The sequence below is a fragment of the Gambusia affinis genome, linkage group LG06 (assembly GCF_019740435.1).
Source record: "Gambusia affinis linkage group LG06, SWU_Gaff_1.0, whole genome shotgun sequence".
NCBI lineage: Eukaryota > Metazoa > Chordata > Actinopteri > Cyprinodontiformes > Poeciliidae > Gambusia > Gambusia affinis.
In genome coordinates, this window is record NC_057873.1 from 28,864,917 (window position 1) to 28,880,973 (window position 16,057).

The following is a 16,057-nucleotide window of genomic DNA, read 5'->3' on the forward strand; positions in this document are numbered from 1 at the left end:
TGCTGACCTTAGGAAAGCAGGGCAGGAATATTTCATGGATACAGTTACAGTTACTGCTAAAAATATTAAATAAACTGCTTTCTTTTATCAAGCGATAACATACTGTAGTCATAATCAAAAAGGTGCAAGCATTTCTTATATCTGACACCAGCTTTGGTAAAGTACTCAAAGAATAGATGCATTGAAAAACAATCAGATATTTTTCAATGTCTTAAGAAAATCAGTTCTCATGCATTCAGATAGAAACACAATTTGGAGTGCAATTCCTCCCTGATCCAATTTGATGTTCTTAAAGGTGAACTGTTTTGCTTCCTCTAGAAGAAGCCAAGATATATCCATTACATTATTTCAAAATTATTTTCAGATTTTTAAATTTCACCTGTTCAGCTCGTTTCAGGATGAGCCAGGGTTCTGTTGCTATGTAACACTAACTGCTAAAACATGTTTAACCCTCCTACAGTCGCCCATGACCAGGGGAATTTGATTGGATACATTTTCATTGCAGTCAACAGCGAAACACTTCTCAGTTCCAGAAGCCATTGTAAAGGGCATGCAGCGATTAAACCAGCTGATCAAACATGCTTGTCTTCAAATAATGAAGTGAGCAGAGTTCCGCTTGAGTTGTTGGGCGCCACAGATTGTGACTTACAGGTTGTTGAAGCTGCTCATTTTCCAGATACTAAAAGACATTTAGTTCTTACCTAAAAACAGTTGAATGTTGATTTTTTAGTTTTTTTATTTTTTTTTAGTGCATGTAATGTTAATGGAAGCAGTGAAGACCCAAACAGAAGTACAAAACATTTGCGTCATAGATCCCCTTTCAGGTTTGGAAGAGTACCTCCATCTAGTCCTGGTCCAACGTCCTTCAGTTAGGAAATGTTTTTGCTCTTTTACTGACACATCACTAGACAACACACCGACACCGAAATGACAATCTGTGCATGAGCATATGGATGTGTGAATATTTGCGTTGTGAAGAGGTGAATGTGACCTGTAGTGTAATCAAGAGTGATCTGTTTGACCAGGAAAACCTTTATGAGTACAAGTTCTAATTGATTTAGTAAACTTTAACTTGTGTTTGTGGCTCAAAAGAGGACAATAATCTGCACTAGCAGAAATAACAGACCTTCCCCAAAACACGTACCAAAAATGTAGTTACATTTTTAAGGTAATAGTTTTTTGATTGCAGTTTTTATGAAGTTACCCACAGTCCATTTCAAAGAGGTTGTAGAGGTTAAATGAATTGTATATTATGTCAAGGAGAGTGATATGTAGAGACAGACAGACTTGAAGCAAAAGAATTAAGAGAAATTATCAGGCTCCAACTTAAGGGTCACTTTGAAAGATTTCCCATCTGTACGTTACCTTGCGGGCGTCTCGGGTGACTGGAAAGATGGAAGCGTTATTACATCTGAAGGTGACAAGGTTCCCAGAAACTTAAGCAGTCAATCGTGTAAACAGCCATGTCACTCATCTCTCAGGAGAAATCATTGTGGAACTTCAGGCTGATCAGCTCTGTTCATCTTGGAAAGTGCAGTGCGAGGGGCCCCTGTAGAGTTTGAGCAAATTATCACATTGAGGAAACATTTGCTGATAACAAGTCACTTGGCATAAGTGAACACTATTGTGTCTCAGTGGTTTTTATTGGCTGATGTTGGGAGTCTTTTCCGTTATTGTTCTGTTTGTTGTGTTTGAAGGAGGAACATCTCAAAGACGAAACTTGCACCTGTGAACCCTGGTAATAATTCAGAATATGAAAGAATGTGCTCTCATAAACATTAGAAACTAATAGTGTAACGCGGTCATCTTTCAATTGTGTGCCTTGGTCGCATTTAAAGCATCACTTTTTATTTTGTGTGTATTGGAATGAAGGGCAAAGAATTCCTAATATTCTGCTGCGTCATGACTAGTTTTTGCTCAGACATCACTCTTGCTTTGGTTTTTCAACTACCAATCCAAGCATTGACGCTCAAAGTCGAGCAATCCAAGTGGCCAAATAAAAATTAACTGAACAAAATAATGTGAAGTCAAGTGAATGATGTTGAATGGAGCATTTGGCGAAAGCAGCACTGAATTAAGAAATCGTACTGTTGGACTGTTGCTTCAACATAAAAAAAAAAATAAAATAAAATAAAAAAAACCAGTACAAAAAACAACAGTACAAAAAAACTCAGAAATTTTGGGATTAATGTCAAAACATTTTCAAAAGTCAAAAATGTTCAACATTTGGAACTAAATGTTTCTTTTAGAAAATTTCAGACATTATTCTCAAAATTTCTGAAATTTTAGGCAGACATGTACTGGTACTCTTTTTTTTTTTTTCTAACTAAAATGACCCTATTACGCCTTTATGGTGTTCCCAGTAAGATAAACACCTAAATTGAGACTTTGAGAAAATGTATTAAAAAAATAAACCATTAATTAATATCAGGATTTGTAACATATGCGAAGCCTGAATCTATATGTATTATCTCCTTTTACATTTCACTTACTAGACATTCTAACAATTTAAAATTTTGTTAATATTATCATACCGTTTTTCCTTTGTGTAACTTTCATTCCTTTCCCTTTTCTTCCGTTGCTCTCACCTAAAAAATAGGAATCAATAAAAAAAAATGTGTAAATGCTATGTCATCATTCAGTATAAATTTTTGTAAGAAATGTAAGAGGTGCATTGAGAAATCAGCTGTTGAGCGAAATTGGATAGCTTTTTAGTTTAACAAGATTCGACTACCTCAGGGCCACCGTAAACAACACTGAGTAGTGGTGGTTACTGAGAAAAGACGACTCAAAAATTTGTCACTTTTAGTGTCGTTGGGTTGCTAAGAAATTAAGTCAGAAAAAATACAAAATAGGAGCTGTTTAAAAATACCTACCCTTCACCATTTTCAAGTCAAAAGTGAGTTTTCGTACTTTTCTTTATGTGCCTTGTTGTCATTTAACAGATAAACATCTAGAAGGACACTTTCTCTGTTTCGTCGCTAAAATTTCATAGGCAGTGAAATGTCGCATCGCTAATTGCACAGGTGTGCACTTTGCCGCCCACAAGGTATCACGACCACAAAGCACAGGGTCCGCTCCTTTTCAGTTTGACCGAATACGAAGTGGCTAGTGGTGTAAACGAGACTCAAGCTAGGGGGTTTATCTCTGTAACATAAGAAAAAGAAGAAATAAAACTATTGTTTATCAGCAGCAAGGGTTTCTCCTCGGCATTATTTTTCTAACTTTAACTGACTAATCATTTGAATGGATGCAAACATGGTCGCCACCACATTATGCTGTTTATAAGCATATTAAGTGAACATAAGTGGTGTGGCAGAAAAAGGTACATAAAAAGAGACAGGCACATGGACTTTGGCTAGAGTTAATGTTTTAAAGCATAAGTAACCCCCAAATCAACTTTTTTTTTCTTTTGCTGATTAACTGTTCTTTCTTTATGCTTGAAGCAAATTTTGACAACTCATTGTCTATTGGCGTTGACTACTTTGCTAGAATTTTCCCAAATTTGTCAGGGGTGGGGTTTTGCTTTCACAGGGAGGTTAGTTACACTTTAAAAACCACCACTCATATAGATCTGCCCAGCACATGCATTGCAAGTGTTGCATTTTAAGGTACAAGAATGTCTTACCTGGGCTGAGGAGGGAAAATAAGAATGGGATTATTACTCTGTAGTCCAAAATTCTCTGTTCAGATTAAAGCAAAGGCATTTCTTTTTAAATCAAGGTCCCAGAGTACAAAGGATGAGTGAAGGTGATCAAAATTTATGTTTCGTAAGGACCAGTTTGTGTTTTCCGTAGATTGTACTACTAATTTCCCCATTGTGGGACAATAAAGGCTGTTTCTAATCTGTTCTAACCTCGTGAAAGGACATTGTGCTCGGTGTCTCTTCAGAAGTTTTCCCCTCGTTGCCTTCAGTGGTTGTTGTTGTAGCGCCACCACAGGCGAAAGAGGGGAATATCTTTTTCGAAGGCCTTGGTTCGTCTCATAGTGCAGTGAGAAAACAACTGAAAATGTAACCAAATTTACTGGACTGTAAAGTGTGAAAAAACCCTTAGCCTCCGTCAGAGAAAAAAAATATGAGATTATGATGTAACATCCTCCATATCAACAGTCAGATTTCCTGGTCATGCCAGTAACGTTTGAAGCCCACAAGCTTGTTCTGACTCAGCTGCACAATATGTGAATACCTGTTATTTCCTACCTGGTCTTAATCCTTTCATCACTGTGTATTCATTAACAAAAAAATCACACAAAGAGCACAGAAGACGCCTGAGTAGAGAAGAGAACAGCATGAAGTGGAGGGAAGGCCAAACAGTGAATCTAATCAGAGTTTTAATGTGAAACAATACATTTGCATATAAACAGAAAAATAAGACCAACAAAATCACCAAAGAGAAAACAAAACATCACACACATTTTATTTCTCACACATGTTCCTAAATAAAGCCCAAATAAAGAATTTTGCTTTCTGTAAAATTCTACATATTGCAGGCTTTTCTCCTTCATATCAGTTTCCTGCAATTCCCTGAATAAAAATGGGCAAATGTAAAATTCCGAAATTCTCACTACGTTGTTCTCAAAACATACAGAACATCTCTGTATTATAACATAGCATCTGAACAAATCCGTCAGACCTGGAGCAGGCTTGAAACCCGCGTTAAAAAGCACATTCAGCTCATTATGTGGGTCATCCACCTACTTAGCTAAATTCAGATTTTATTCACAATCTCACAGTGTTATTAGGTAGCAATGTAAATGTCATTTGGCTTTTATTCATGAGAACAGAAAGTACGGTATTTCTACACTGTGGGAGTCTGCCACCGCGCTCAGAGGTTGCAGACCACACCCAGTCTCTCCTAGCGGTGACACGGAGCGCGCGCGGCAAAAAAAAAAAGAAAGAAAGAAAAAAAAAACTACAACAACAAAACCCGGTCATCGGCAGAGGACGAAGAACACGCTGTTGAACTGCTCACAATGAATGTTTTCCATCATGCAGTTCAATCAGCCACCCAATGATTCATTTCACAGACACTTGGGTAATTATAGGACTCAGCTCTTCACCCCGGGGATGAAGCTGCACGAGCAAAGCCGGGGTGTAAGGCGGGAGTGGCGCAGGAAGTGAGCCACGAGGGAGGGAGACGTGACTGAGTGAAAACCAGGAGTCGAGGACGACGTGAGTGACGGTGAAGTGGGAGGCGAGGGGGAAATTCGACTGACAACTGATGTGAGACGGCCTTGTTCAGCAGGAAAACATACATCGATATATATATATACATATATGGTATTTTCTCTGACTCCTGAATGAAGCAACTAATTCTTGTTGTTTGTGTTCTGATATACAACCACAACTCACAAACAAAAGCAATGAAAATACACAGGGTGACCTTTTAAGGTGGAGGGTAAAACAGACTGTAAAAGGGCTATCTGGGTAGACGTGGATAAAGATGCGTGAAGTGATGCTGGTCTGGGGCTGGGGCAGAAATCAAGTGTGCCGGGCTCCCCCTACTGGCCAAATGGGAAGTTATTTTTGCATGTCATAGAGGTCATTCAAATTCCTGTAACTCAGTGAAACTACACGTGGTATCCTTACATAATGAAGAATGCCGCGGTCTTTTTAAACTTAGCATATTTAATAACTGAGAATATTTCTTTTTCAGGAAGCTCAAGCTCTGTTAGATTGAATGGAAAATGTCTGTTATGTCCTTTGTCTTGATCTAGGTGTCTAAACCTTTTGAAACATGGACCAGAATCACCAAATTGAAAGCACTCAGGCCACATTTTTGCTAATAAAAAAATGCAAAATAATTTTCTTAGAGTTTTGTATACATATTTCCTAAAATAAATAAATGAAAAAACCCCTGAAACATTCTGTTTTCCTTAATTTAATATAAGGCAGGTGAGTAACTTCTCTGGTTGAATGTTTTCTATTTTGTTGGTTTGCAAAATGTTTTTTGGTATAATATCAGCCACAAAGACAAGAGCTTTCCTTTAAAGTCCCTGCTGTCTTTAGCCAAGTTTGATGACTGCCCAAGCTTGTTGAGTAAAAAGTTGCTGGATGTTTGTGACCTGACTTCATTAATATAAAAAGCAAAGTAAAAAAAAAAAATGTAGTTAAGAGAAGAAAAGGAAAGAAAACATTATATTGTACTGAACATTTTCTACTTAGGAAGATCTCATCTTAAAAATATATAAACAGTGTCCAGCTGCGTCAGAGCGATTCGCTGGAGGGTCAAATTTGGATCATTCTTACATATTTGTTGTGTGCTGTAAGATTCAGAGGGGAAATTCTTTAAGCTTTACATTAGTTTACTCAAAGCTTAAAGATCACTTTTTTATTCCTTTTTTATTACAACTAAAAACCAGCAATCAGGCCAGAAACCTGGGAGTAGTGATGGACTCTGACCTGAACCTTCAGAGCCACGTAAAGACAGTCACAAAGACGGCCTTCTATCACCTGAAGAACATTTCCAGGATTAAAGGACTAATGTCTCAGCCAGATCTAGAGAAACTCATCCATGCGTTTATCTTCAGTCGTATTGATTATTGTAACGGCGTCTTCACAGGTCTGTCCAACAAATCAATCAAACAGCTGCAGCTGATCCAGAATGCTGCTGCTCGTGTTCTCACTAAAACCAGGAAGATAGAGCACATAACAGCAGTTTTAAAGTCTCTCCACTGGCTCCCTGTAGCTCAAAGAATAGACTTTAAAATACTGTTGCTAGTTTATAAATCACTGAATGGTTTAGCACCACAATACATTAAAGATCTGCTGCTGTTGTATCAACCTTCCAGACTTCTCAGGTCTTCTGGTTCTGGTCTGCTCTGCATCCCCAGAACCAGAACCAAACGAGGAGAAGCGGCATTTAGCATCTATGCACCAAAAATCTGGAACAAACTTCCAGAAAACTGTAAAACAGCTGAAACACTGACTTCCTTTAAATCTCAATTAAAAACCCACTTGTTTAGAGTTGTATTCGAAACGTAATCAATTGCAAATTTATTGACGGAATCTGACTATGTTGTGTTTTTATTGTTGATTCTATGTTGCATTGTATTTTTGTGTTTGATTTGATGTAAAGCACTTTGAAAAGTCTTGCTGCTGAAATGTGCTATACAAATAAAGTTTGATTGATTGATTGATCAAGTTTTAGCTTTATACTTGCTCAAATTGTGACATTTCTATGTTTCTTCAAGTTCCTTTGATGTGATTATGTCTATAGTTATGCTTTTTATGTGACATGAATTTTCTTTTTTTGATGCATCAGATGGTGCTTTTTCCCCCTTTGTTCTTTCTGTAAAGCACAGTGAATTACTCTGTGTATGAATGGTGCTACAAATAAATTTGCTTTGCCTTCCTTTCAACAGTTCCATAGAAGTCACATGGAGTGCACGAGTAACAGTTGCCCTGGCAACAGATTCTCTCATCTGAGCCCTGCAGCTTATGAGGCATCTTGTGAAAGTAACTGGTTCTACTGGATTTTTTTAAGGAAAAGAGTAAAAGGAGTGGACTATATAAGCACACCACACTTTTCAGACTGCTTTTTGTGAAAAGAAAAAAACGTTTAAAATGGTCTAATGTGTAAATTTGTTTCATTTTTTTTTTATTTTATTTTTTTGCAACTATACCCTTCTTTATATTATCCTTACATAAAAAATTCCAGTTAAATATGTCAATGTTTGTTATAGCTACTTGTAGGGATGGACAATATGTCTGCAATCATCATGTTTTAACATATTGGTCCGATAAATCAAACTGTGCCGATATTATCAACTGATATTTGCTTCCATCTTGTTTCTGGAAGGGGAGAGGTTGGTCATGTGGTGTTTGTTTGGTCATGTGACAGTGATAATGATGCAGTAAAAATTTAATGAAAACTGAGGAGCAATTGGGAAGTCATCAGTGTGGTCTTTTTTTTTTTTTTTCTTCCAAGGTGTCGAAAGGGGATTGAAGTATGTATAAATTGAAATATGTAAAATCAGATATCAATCTCGGCTCAAATGTTCAAATCAGTGCATCCATAGTTACTATGCAAAATGATTTTTTTTGTCTATATTTTAGAGGTGAAATAATTGTCATAGTGAAAATTCACATTTAGAGTTTTAGCTCCAAGTACTTGGTGCCAGCAGTTAAACATTTCATTTTCATACCAATATGTTGACATAGGCAACTTACCGTACACATATCCACCTACACTTAGCTAGAGTTAATCTTCCATAATAACACAACAAATATCAACCAAGGCGCTGCAGACTAAGTCACAGGTGTCAGTTTATTGGTTAATACTGATAACTGTACAGTATTGTACCTCGTAAAGAACTGAGCAAGAAACGTGACCAAATCAAGAGCACTGGTGAAAATACAGATTTTATTTGAAATTTAAACATTTGCACAGTCAGCCCTGTATAGTAAAAGCAAACTGTTCCATCTATGCGTTTATGAAGAAGAGATGAAAAAAAAGAAAAAAAATCAGGATTCTGGCACATTTAAAGGTTATTTTTAGCTAAAGTTGTTGCAGCTCTGAACCACAAGCAGAGCAGTATGACATCAGGCATCTGGTTGTTCACCAGCCTCGTTATGTAAAAGCACAAATTAATACAGTATTCCTGTACCTTTTGGTTAAAGTGCAGCCTGTGCTTACAGAAGTAGCAGAAATTTACCGTGATGTTCACAGGGGGCTTATCTCTACATGTCCTGCTCCAAACATCTCCATCAGTCTCCTGAAGCACTTTCTAACCAGATTGAGTTTTTTTACATCCAGACATGTCATGTTCAGACATGTGATGCTTTATTTGGTCATTCCTAGGCTAGGAAGATCAGCTGAATATAACCACGGTGACAGATATAATCTATTAGTTGCTCTCGAGCAAAGGAAGACGTTAAATAATGTTTTGGGGAAGATGAATCCATCCCTCACAGTTGCTGAACCTACAACTAATTTCTCTACAGTTAATGCCTCTGGAGTTTAACTATTAGTTGTTGTTTTTTTATTACTACTAAATTATTGAGATAAAGGTTGCATGAAATCAAAGAAAAATATAACAAATAAGGCAGTGCCATTAAAAATATTTTCTTTTTTTATTCCTTAAATGTTTAGTTTTTTATTATGTTTCTTTTATTTTATGCAGTAGTGGGACAATTAATCATATTTGAATCAGAATCATATATTAACAAAATAACCTTCATTCTCAAATCAAAACCCCTTTTTGCTGCTAAATTATTGAATAAATACACAGCATGAGCTCAACAACAAAGATATGTTTTTAAATTTGTCATTAAACCATCAAATTGGTGCAAAGTGATATTATCTCCATAATCCATTCATCTTTCCAATCCATTCAGGAAGCCCGGATAATTCCTGGAACTTCTTTAGCATAGTGGCCTGTGGACGCTGACATTATTGCTAAGGACGTTTGTGCTGATGCTACATGGTTAGCATTGAGATGCTAGTTTAGGCTTAGATAAATTAAACACAACAATAGTATTTTCCACTACATGTATTCCATCAGACCGGTCTTTGAAGCAAAAATTAACCCATAGTGGGTCAAGAGAAGTGGCTTCATTAACTGTCACAGTGTTTTGTTTTGTTTTTTAAAAAACCTATCTGTGTAGTTTGTAGACGTCGGTTATGCGTCAATTGTTTGGGTGTACGAGAAACACACAATTACAAAGGTTCCGGGGGTGGGAAGAATCGGTGGACAAACATGCGCCAACGGGGGTGGGGGGGAACACTATGTAATGTGTTTTGAGGCAGTTGACCAAAATCCCGGACGATTTTGAAATTCCCCCCGGACATTTTTTTAGGTCTGAAAAGTAGGACATGTCCGGGAAAAAGAGGACGTCTGGTCACCCTAGCTAAACAAAAAAAATACAGGGTTGTATGTTGTAAAATACAGTTGTACAAAATGCTGACTGTGGTCTTGCTTCAAGAGTTGTGATAAAGGTGAACCATTTTAAAGGTTGGTTTATGATGTAACTATGGCTAAAAAGGCGACACAGACTACTTTAAAGATGAACAGAGCACTCAGGATAACACGTAAGCTTGACTTAACCTCTGCTTCAGCAAAAGGTAAATGAAAAAAGAAAAGTATTCAGCTACTGAAATAAATAGTGTGAATAAAGCAGTGGTGCCCCGTCTTTACTCTGTTGGAGGAGAGAACACAGCAGAGTGGATCATTGACAGGCAGAAGGAGCAGCAGGCAGCAGACAGACATGATGTACAGCTCTGCATAATCAGCTCTCAGCCCCATTAATCTGAGCAGACTGCGACACTTGATGAAACCGTGATGCATATGGCGAAAGGTCCCTCCCAGAGATGTCACTTTGAAGAACAGCGCAAGAGTCGCCACCAAAGCAGAAGCCGAGTCCCACTGCCACGCCTCTCCCGACAACATTACAAAAAGTTGGACACTTTGACCTTCCTTCGTCAAAGTATATATTAAAGCCTAATGACAAGCAGTTCTCAAATGTTTTACTTTCCAAAAGACAAAAAGACCATTTCCAATATTTTTTAAAATCTATCCCTTTGCAAACGGAGAGGAATGATGGTGAGATTCTGAGAATACTACTGGTCTGATGTGATCCATGTTCCTGGTGTTGGTCCATGAGCTGCAGCTACATTACTGACTTTTTACAGAGATCATTAAACACATTAGATCATTTAATATAACCAACTGAAAGTACATATTCTCTATTCTTTCTGGGTTTTGCTTTTTTCACTAAATATCAGGGTTGATGGTTGTAAGCAAATCAAATGAAAAATATGGACGTTAAAATGAGTTCTCAGTCCATGAAGGCCATGAGTTTCTTTCATCCTCTAGTTTTCATCCTCTGATTGAGTTTTGTTGAGTGCTGCTGAGCTTTGCATTTTTGGGACCACAACAGCGAGTTCCAATTTTTCTGTGTTAAATTTGAGAAAACTAAGAGTGGCTTGAGAATGGGACCTTGAAGAACCCCACATGTGGTCTTTGTTTACTCAGATTTACAACAAATTAAACAGTGGCCTAAACCAGACCTGAGTCACTCTTGCAAAATACCAGAAAATGCAACCAATGTTCAATCAGTATGTTTTGATCAACCGAATCAAATGCTGCATTTGGTAATATCAATATCAATATTAGACATATTATGGTTAAATATATGCCTTCTTATTGAAGCTGAATCAGTGATGTGTCTTAAACAGGAAAGAATAAACTAAAAAGTATGGAGTTCAGTCCTCAAAGGGGACAAAAGATGGTATTTAATAAAATTTTGTATTCAATGTTTTTGCCCTGGAATGCATCAATATATTTCATTTTTGAACTATTGCAGCTCCATGATCAGAGTTAGAGCATTAAATAGAGGTCCGGTAAACAACAGCAGACATTAGAGGGGTCACTGCATGGGATGACAAAGTGCACTAGACCTTCTCTTTGTAGAGTTCACTTCCACCCTGAAGGCAGGTAGAGTGAAGTCACGGTCGCAGGTGTTGGTGTTTGTTTCTGTTTTTGTTTTCTTGTTGACTGTGAGAAATGACCTCTTATTGGAAACTTTGACTGTGACTTTACAATCCAATATGTTGGTATTTTATAGAAATGTGAATTTGCGCTTGCATGCACTGAGAATTTCTGTCAAATTTTGTATAGAAATAATATCAACGTAGGACTTCAAGGTGAAGCGACGCCATTGTTGTTCTGAAACTGTTGAATATATATTTTTAAAATCTTTGAAACACGATGGAAACACAAACAGCACAGTTTATTAGAAGTTATACTGCAAATGACTACACAGTACAACAACTAGATGTGCTGCTTTAAGAAGAGACTGAGAGTGGAGACTCATATTTCACTTCCTGAAATGGGTCAAACAAAAAAAATGAGGGACTGGATTTACTAGAATGCAGTTTAAATTGGCTCCATAAAACCACTTATGAAATATGAAACTTGTGAAAAAATCCCTAGCTGGGCATTGACTGTACTTTGGACTTGATTCAAATGATAACATTGGCACCTGATCACCTAAGTTTAAAAGGATAAACTTCCCTCGTGAAATAGTACAATCATATTTCTGGTATTTGTTCTTTTTGTGCAAGAAAAGCTGACATAAATTGACAGTGTGTCTGACACTCTCAGACTCTCTACAGTAGTTAAATAGTGACTGTTGTAGACTTTTTTTAACAAAAAAGCACATCCATTAAAGATACTATCAATAGACTTGTCACATTAACCTATAAATCAATTAATTGCATGATTATTAAAACAAACTCAGTACTTTCCATGGGCTTGATTTATTGTTTATCTCTTTTTTTCTCTTTCTTCCAAAAAGTGGATGATAAAAGTCTTCAGTTTGATGCTTTGGTCTCAACTAGTCCTCTTTGTAAGGAGAATTTTGTTTACAAAGACTTCAAAATTTATTTTATTTATTTATTTTTTGTTTACTTATTTTGGATATTTCAAATGTCTTCCAGTTCCAGTGTTAAATGTTCATTAAAATTTAGTTCACTGATCTTTTAGAATGTGTTCTTGATTTATTATTTTTGCCATTACCATTACATTACTTAAAAATGGTTGTTTATCACAATAACACCTGGAACAATTTATTGTCCAGCAAAATTTGTTACTGTGACAGGCCTAACTATCAAACGGTGTAGCATTTTTTTTGTATTAACAAATGTACACAGAGGATAAGGACACATTTGGGTAATGATGTATGGAGGCCTTTACAAAATACAAACATGTTCAAACACACAGAGGAAACAAACATCACTATCTGTGCCTTGTGTTTGTGACATCACAAGAGGCACAAGAATCAAACAGAAAACATTGGTGAAAGACATCTTTTGTTTCTAACTGGTACAAATCTGGATCATTTTATCCAAAACCAAAAATCAGTCTCCAAACCAGCTGTAACCACCAATCACTGTAGATTGGTGGTTTCAGTCGTTTCTCTTTGTTGAAATGTAAACACAAAATACAGAAACCTTATGCTGCGTCCTATAAGCCAGACTCTTCTTAATCTTCTTACGGGTATTAAAGTTGATAGCTCAATAATAAGTGACGGCTTTCTTTGTTTTTGTCCGAGGATCAAAAGAGGGATGTGGTGTATCTCACTTTACAAGGTTTGTTAAAAGAAAAATGACACAGTCGAGATTTAATCACACAGAAGATCCTCCAATTTTAAACTGGTTGATTTGATTTCAAAGCAAAGATGTATTTACTTGTCTCTCTCACTTCAGCTCGCGTTTCTCTGTGGAGTTTGGGAGCTAATCTGATGAGATTTGCTTTGTTTCATTGCGGTTTGTAGCTCTCTCGTCCCTCTTTGCTAACAACATCCAGATACAAAACATGTCCTCCTTTTTCCCTCTAAAATACATAACACCATCAAAGCACTTTTTGTCATAAAATGAGTACAGCTAGCGGAAAACATAAAACCGGGTAGCTGGACTTAATGGGCCTTGCTATGTGTAAGGAGTCAGCGGGTGTGACCGGGATGTAGTCCGCTGAGACTGCTCTGAACAAGGAGCTGGATTTTATGGCTGTCTGAAATACTTCATGACCTTATATGTTGGTAAATCAGAGAGAAAAGTCGAGGTCCTCTAATACAAACTGGCTCTGTCACAATAACCCCCTTTTTAGTGTCGTGTCTCTCGGTTTGCAGACATTAAGGTTATCAAAGAAAGGAAAAACAAATGCAACCAGGCATCCTAAATGAACTCCCTAAATGTTTTTTTTTTTCTTCATGAGATAGTTTTCTGATGTTATTTGTGCTGTAATGGAGCTGCGGCCTGCTGTGTTGAGGGCTTTTTTCAGTTGACTACATCAGCCTTGTTTGGACTAATGAATCTTAGATGACTTGGTGCTCCCCGCTTTCATTAAAAAAGAAAGACAGTGCAAATGTGCTGGTCTGGAAAAACAAAGAAAAACAAAATGTTCTAAGAAAAGAGTTTTGTTGCTGCATTGAAGATATTGTTGGTTCAAAATCATTTACAGATAACAAAATAATAATAAATCAAACATGTATTGTGCTTGTGCATTGAAATCATACTTTAGTCACCTGCCCTAGAAACAAGACTGGAATGTTATACATTACTTGACATTTGGCACAACCATGAGCTGCCATGTTGCCAGGTATCATCTTGACCCACATACAGAATTACATGCTGGATGCAGAATGAAAAGTAATTAATGGATTTATTGACAATAAATATGGAATATGTACTGTGACAGTGGGTTCTGGTCTCACGGTTCTGTGGTGTTCAGAGGAGAGAGATGATTAGTACAAATACGGAGGAGAATTTTTGGAGGTAGGAAGCTGAGGAGGCTCAGGGCTCCCTCATCCTCGGCCTACAGTGGGTATTTTGTGAGCAGCACAGAACGCGTCCACAAACTGTGCGTGGACGGTTGAGGTTTCATAATGGACCGTACCAATTGCAGACATTTCTTATGACAAATTACTTAATTTCCCACAACCTGAATGGACACCAGGAGGTTTAGTTGGGTGCCAGCAGTGTTTTTTTCCAGCGGCGCAGTCACGATACACGTTAGTGTGTTAGTACAAAACTTATCAGTGCATGCAAAGCAGTTTGATGTGATTTCTGTTTCCTGTCGAGAAGTTTACTATGTGACACAGAGTAAACCGAAATCATAAAACTGGCAAAAAATAAAAATCTTAATTATACTTGGTAGTTAATCTCTATGAAATGACAATTTCCCTTTCTGAGATGACTGGCAAGAAATATCGCACTTCAACACAACATTATTTTTTTAGTCGTATGCCAACAGATTGGACACGGCTTCATTTTGCCTGTGGGTTTTCAAAGTAAAAGCGTGATGACCTGCTTTGCTTCGTGGGTTGTTGTAGGTGGCGACAGCAACATCTGACAGATTATTATCAGCTCCTTAGATTTCCAGCAAGTAATCAGCTGATTACCAACAAGCGTGGCAGCCCAACACCTCCAACTGAACCTGCATTGAGTGAGTCTACCCTCTTGACCCACATGCAGAATTACATACAGAATGAAAAGTAAGAAATTGATTTATTGTTAATAAATAAAGGATATTTATTGTCTTTGCACTTGTGTTTTATATGTTTGTCTAAAATCTGACCAAACAAATATATTTGAAAAGCATATTAATAAAAGTGGTTTTCAAAAAATAAAGAATTGTAATTGCTAAATTATATTATCATCATGTTTTAAATAAATCCTAAAAGTAAATTCAAGAAGCTGCATTCGGCAAATAAACGGATCCACCTTGATTAAAAAAGGTAAACAAGTCATCCCAAACAACGCAATACTGCCATCTAGTGTAACAGGGCAGTAGGACAGGTTCTTATGAGTCAGCATGAATGTATTTTTAGAACAATAGCACACTCTTTGTTATCATATTGGTAAGATTTGTAGAAAATAAAAATAAAAAAGTGACTATGGATCACTTTTTCTGGCTTGTAGAAGGCGCTCGTACTGGAACGCCATTTCAATTCACTAAATTGCTTTTCAATCAAGGTTATGAAATGCAAAAAAATACAAATAAAAAACATTTTTCAAATTCAAGGTGATACCTGGCAACATGGCAGTTCAGGGTTGTGACATATGTCAAGTAGTATATAACATTTTCAATCAGTCAGTTTTACTCCAATCAAATGGTTGAAAACCCAAGTTTTTCTTTAACATCATTGTGGACAAATCATTGCTTATTTTCTGCTTCACCTTTAGCTTATATACAACTACATGAATGGGCCTTTATATGAGAGGCCTTGTTACAAATGCACGCTACACTTCGCTGATATTCCCTTGTAAACCAATTTAAGAACCATAAATCATGTACCGTCCGCTAGACAATTATGCGCCAACTTGTTTTGGTTTAAGATCTTGATAAAATGCTTGTAACGAGAAAATACGTGTATAAATTCAGGAGATATGAAGAAACATTTTTGCAAGACACTGCAGCTAAAACAAACAAAAAAACTGCAGAAGAAGCTAAATATGACCCGTCTCTGTCAATTGCCCTTATCCTGCTTCTCCCAGCTTTATTTTTTTTTAAATTTATATCGTTTAAATGTAAAACATTAAACCTTAAAGCA

The 16,057-nt window shown here is 36.9% G+C and overlaps 1 protein-coding gene across 1 annotated transcript in view; it reads right to left on the minus strand.

The window, feature by feature from the left end:
* robo2 (roundabout, axon guidance receptor, homolog 2 (Drosophila)) overlaps positions 1-3,029 on the minus strand; it is a 395,718-nt gene extending 392,689 nt beyond the window's left edge. Inside the window, exons 1-3 of the mRNA XM_044118464.1 lie at positions 2,877-3,029; positions 2,535-2,588; positions 1,366-1,549 (exon numbers count right to left, since the gene is read on the minus strand). The gene's annotated coding sequence lies outside the window, so the exon portion shown is untranslated. The remainder of the gene's footprint in view (positions 1-1,365; positions 1,550-2,534; positions 2,589-2,876) is intronic.
* Positions 3,030-16,057: the final 13,028 nt, after the last annotated feature.